Source organism: Chanos chanos, chromosome 6, assembly GCF_902362185.1.
Source record: "Chanos chanos chromosome 6, fChaCha1.1, whole genome shotgun sequence".
Taxonomy (NCBI): Eukaryota; Metazoa; Chordata; class Actinopteri; order Gonorynchiformes; family Chanidae; genus Chanos; species Chanos chanos.
In genome coordinates, this window is record NC_044500.1 from 15,915,423 (window position 1) to 15,921,420 (window position 5,998).

The window sequence follows — 5,998 nt, forward strand, 5'->3', positions numbered from 1 at the left end:
CGGGGGGGGGGGGATCTCCCTTGTTTCTTCACCCGACATTGACTCTCATCACGCGTGTCATCTGTAGCATTACTAAACACTTTTTATTTTTCCTCATTTCGCCCCCAAAACGTTGTGGATCTGAAGAACACAGGCTGTGTGAGGTTGTGTCAGGCAGACACAGTGCCTGTGCGACCGTTGAGCTTCTCTGTCAGTCCCGCGATGGATTTGAGCGTTGCATGTTTCTTTAAAACGAGAGTGGGCTCTTAACACCTCACGCCACTGTCTGATCTGAACCAGGTTTAGACCAGAGGGCTCTGCCCCCCACCTCCTATCCCCATCTCTCTCTCTCTCTCGCTCTCTCTCTCTCTCTCGCTCTCACTCTCTCTCTTTTCTAATCTTCATCTTCTACAGCCGAATGTGTCATTAATATAGTGTTGTGTGACAGACTGTTTTTGTAACTGTAATGCTTTTTGTTTTTCTGAACTTAAGTATTCTCTAACAGGTGTAAAGTGCTCGGGGGGGAGGGGGTATATTGAGATGTGATTGGTTGGTGAGAAGGAAGTATTTTACTGGTGAAGGCCCTTGTTGTGGCCATGTTTTTGCCTCTCTGTATTAAATCTGGACTGAATATGCTCAGATCTTTTTGGGGGGGAGGGAGGGGGGGGGGGCGCTTTGACATTGTGTCTGAAGCTTGTTCATCCAAGTGAAAAACATGTCATTGATCACTTTAATATATTGTTATTATTGTTATTGTTGTTTTTTTTATTATTGTAATTAATTCAGAAGTGCTTTACTGCTGCTACTATTGTTAGTGCTAAACAATTAAGCCTTAAATGTAAATTTGTGAATATTGTGTTTAATCTGTTTTAAAGTGACAGTATCTATTGTTGTTGTTGTTTTTTTTTTTTTTTTAGTTGGTATTAATGTAGCATACTTGAAAGCATGAAGCAGCTTGCACAGATACGAACCAAGCTGACTTTACGAATTTTGGAATCGTGCGTGTTTTGGACAACCTTGGAGTTAAAAGAAAAAAAAAAATCCAACGTCTAGCATGGTACTGTCAGAACGTTGTGTGAAATTGAAGTACATCAGGTTGACATTAGGACGACGACAATGGCATTGAACTTGCATTCAGTGGCAGTTGTTTGGATGGCCTTATCGGTGTTTAACTCCCGAAATGTGTCCCAGTTTAACCCCTGAAAGTTGCCATCCTTCAGCGTAAACGTTGACTGACCCCATGGTTTAGTCTTCTACACACACCCAGGTGTGCATATGTATATAGAAGTATTGAAGGCAGTCGTCATAAGCCAGACCGGGGTTGAATTAGAGGAATGTTTGTGCCGTGGTCATTGCCTTTAGAATCTTCCCTGGTCTTCATCTGCACTCAGGAATATCTACCCATTCAAACCTGTGAGACCTTCCTCCTGTCTTTGTTTCTCTTGGCTTTTCTTTCACAGTTCCACACAGACTGTTTTGAGCGAGGTGTGAAATCACGAACCAGTGCGTACATCCTCAGTTTCATGTCAAGTCCTGATCACCATAAGTACAGTTTGTCCAGAGACGTCCCATCCTTATTGAGATATAGCCTAATTATAATGAGATAAGTCAAGTGGCTTTCTGTGTATTTGTGTGTTGGTGTGTATGTTTGCATGTGTGTGTCTGTGTGTGTGTGTGCGCGTGCGCGTGTTTGTGGCTAGGTGTGAGTGTGTCTGTATGTGAGCTTTGTTTTGTTTTTACACTCCAGGTACTGCCATTGTGAAAAAGCCTTGAGGTACATTACGTTAACCCTTCAGTGTGAAGGACTGGTCAACACAGAGCAGTTGAAGTTATTTAGAACTGCTCTGAATTACCTTTTGGTTTTCTAACTCCTAATTTATACCATTGTGACTGACCTGTTTTGTGAGCATTTTGGCTCTATTTTTCCTCTCCAATTTGCCTAGGATGTTTTGTTGAATATTTTGACTGCACCATGTGAAGTTAGGATGGTTTGGCTTCAGATTGGAACTGTTTGTCTTTTCATTTTCATTACTGTTCTAGTTCTTGTCAATGTTGTATATCTAGTGGACATTAATATATGTGCACTATATTTCGCACAGTATACCAATTTGTGCTATGATACTGTCACTTTAAAATCAAGTGTATAAGGTTACTTATACACACATTTTATATATATATATATATATATATATATATATATATATATATATATATATATATATATATATATATATAGAATAGAATATGTGGAAATGGCAAATGTTTTATTTCATTATTTGCATTCCTGTATATGTCAGAAATTATTTTTTTTTCAAGTTTTTTTTTTTTTGTTGTTTGTTTGTTTGTTTACCGATGTGAATAATACTGTGAGCAGTGCCATATGTTTTAGAAGTGTAGCTTATTTTGTCCTCCCCAGAATAAGGCCTTGTTCCTGTCAAGAGTGAATGATATTCTCCCTTAGCCTCCTCCCCTATACTGTCTCAAACAGACCCCTGTTTAAACATACGCTGCCCCAAATTTCGCCAGTGACGTTCAGTCCTATTGCAGTCGATTGGAATGTTTTTATTTTCGCCACAAGAGGGAGCTTTTGCCATCAAAATTTGCATCTGTGTCTGCCATCTCTCTCTCTCAAATTTTTTTTTTTTTTTTTTTTTTTATTATTCATATCAGGTCTGAAGTATGCACATCGCTATACTGTTAATTAAATGATTAGAAAAAAAACAACACAATGTTCTCAGTCTCTGTGTAAAGGTACTTGTTTGTCAGTTTGATTCAAAACGTGGTCCACAGGCCGGTACAGTAGTGCTCCCAAATGCTATTTGATTCTCTCTTTCTCTCTGACAACAACGCGTTGTCCTGTCTCACTTTGTAGTCTTCATTCAAACTGGTAAAGGTTCAAAAGCTATTAACAGATACCAGGACGTTACCAGAGCGTAGCATTAGAATAGTGTATGTATCGTTACTCCATGTATGCATGTAATGTCTAGTCTAACAAATGTAACGGATTATCCGTGAATGTTTCTCATTGCTCTTCAATAGTAGCCTTAATCGGGTACAAACATGGCTTTGTGCAGGTTGGAAACGGAGGCTGTATAGCCTATGAGATTTTGCATAGCAAGTGCATCCTTGCCCTGCCAGTGTGGCAACACTGAGATTCTCAATGCTTTTGCCTTACTGCTTCTCTCAAATCACACCCCCCCCATCCAGGCTGTCCACCAGTGCCATGGTCCTCTCCTGCACTTTCTCATGTGCATTGTCATTTTCACACTTAGAGTAGCGTGTGTGTGTGTGTGTGTGTGTACTATTTTTGAAAGTCTTTCAGTAAAACCTCTCTGTGAAACCCATTAGATACAGGTCTCCACTGACTTATTGTTCATTGACCACCACATTAGTTATCTGTTTTATTACACGATGCACTAGTCTATTACTATTATTATCATTATCATCATCATTATTATTATTATTATTATTATTACTATTACTACTACTACTATGATTATTACTTTAAATAGTATTATGTAGGGTGAAGCCAAAGAAAAGGGAATTTGGATCTGAGGAAAGCCCCATTAGGTTTATCTCTGGAGAGAGCTTGGACATCTGGACAGGAAGCCCAGCTTTGAAATGATTGCTTTTGTAACTAAACTACTGTAACATTAACCAGTCTCACACACCACCAGTAGAATTAACAGTGCAGGGGTTTCACAGAGCAGGTCCGGTAATGCTTTTTTATCACCATCCAACAGTTTGTTAAAAACTGGAAATTGACACGTAGTATGGAGTGGGGAGGGGCATATTTGTGTGCTTTGTTGTTATATATTTGTTTGCATTTGTCAGGAAAAAAAAAACTAATGTTATTTATTAATTGCTGATGTTCTCCAACCTATGCCCCCTCTTTTGCCCCCCTACCCTCACCCCTTTTCATGAAATGATTTTAATTTTGGCGTTTATACATGTTATTAAAGCCATTTTCAATAAATGTACAATAATTTGTTGAACTTTCATTTCTTTGCAGAAGTTGCATCTTTGTTTTTGCATGAGAGCATGAGACAGTCTCTCACTGTCACGTGTGTCAATCCATGAACAATGAAACAATGCCATATTCCCTGTCTGAAAGTAAGTCCCATAGGGATTGGCAGGAGTGCTTTGAATTCTATTTCTTTAACAAATCTTAATTTTTACCTGCCATGAAGGCATCTTTTATAGACTGAACATATTTCATATTATCAGATACTCATGTACAGGAGAAAATATCTTAATCTCTGAGCTCTGTCATTTTGTGTGTGTGTGTTTTTTTTTTTCTTTTTGTATTTGAAGACTAAAGTGTCTATAACTGAATTTGAGCATTTTTAAATGTGGGTTTTTTTTTGGGGGGGGGGGGACGTTTGGATGAGGGGGCAATGAAAAAAACTGAAAATTTGGCAAGTAATTTTTTTATTCAGCTTCAAAAAAAGCATCAGAAACAATTTTTTTTTTAAACAAACTAAAAGTCAGTTGTGAGGAACAGTGATAAGTAAATAAAGCATTAAAGAAACCTGAAGAGAACCAACAAAACACATAAATGCATAGCCCACTATTTGAAATAATACACAGTAAATGTTAACATGAATGCAGTTTTGCTTTTCATTGTGTGCAATATCTGTGCATATGGGAGGAGCTTGTCATATTGGTGAATGTGATTGGCTGAGCAGGCTGAATGGAGTAAAGTTGCGTCAACAGCACCGAAACCTTCATCTCATTCTTCATTGGGACTCTTAAAACTTTTTTTAATAGCTGTAACATATTTAATCAAATGTTAATTAAAGAAAGAATACAATCCTTTTACTTAATGTCTTTGGATACAATCAAAAGTCCTGGGAGTGAATCCGCTTTTGAAGTGGAAGCGTCTTCGTGCCAAGTATCTGACACTATGAGAAGTTAACTCACATGTTCTTTGGTTTAAAAAAAACCACAACACAAAAGTATACAAAAAGATGATACTTTCTCTTTCAGAGTAGCCTAGTTTCTATGAAAAGGTTAAAAACTGTCAAAAGGAAAAGACTATCATATGTTTCTTTTCATGAACTCTGGCAATTTAAAACGTGCTTTTCCAGCTTTTGTGTGTCATAAAACACACTGAATGGTTTAATTCCTGGTATCTTTTTTTTGTTCATTGTATGATTGGAGGAAGACTGGCTTTCTTGAGGACTCCCTAAAACCCATAGCCAAAAAAAAAAAAAAAAAGATCAAAACCCTAAAAGCTAGAGACTAAGGTTGAATTACATATTCATGTTTACGTACAGTGCAAGAAACAGACAGCAGGTCATAAAATCCTAGGTGAAAAAACAACTTTTGCTTCAGTGTCAGATGACCACCCAATCAGGACCTTAAATAGAGTAAAGTTTTCTTCAGACAAAGCACTGGCACTCATTCATTCACGTCTACAAATCATCATTACTATTCTCTCAGCAGACCTAAGACCTTAGAACAAACATGACTTAGTTTTTACTCTGGATAATGTCGAGTAATTAAACTTGAAAATAAAATTACATCTTTACAAGAAAAAAAAAAACCTCCAACAGTTTTGATTAACCAGTGGAAGTAAACAGTAGAAGCCCTCCTCAGCCCTGGGTAGAGGGGAAAATTAGGTGTTTGCCTGTACTTGTTTCTGAGGAGTTGTGACAGAGGTTGTACGAGGCTAACTCGTGTGTTTCAGTGGTTCAGTGCACAAACTATGACAAAGCACAGGTGAGAACAGTTTTATACACAACAGCTATAGCAGTAGACCTATCATTCAGGCATTTGTCAAATGCCCTTCAACAGAAGGCTCTCCTCAAACATAATCTTGGTGAGTCATCAAAAAAAAGAACACTTCAAAATTCAAACACAAGAACATTTCAATTGTTTTATCCAAGGTATTTAAATATCCTAATATATACACTATATATATAATATACATAAAATAAAGACCCAAAGTAGGTTGTTCTTCATGAAGCTTGGTGCCAGACATAGCATTTGGGTTATAGTAACATACTAAAATAAA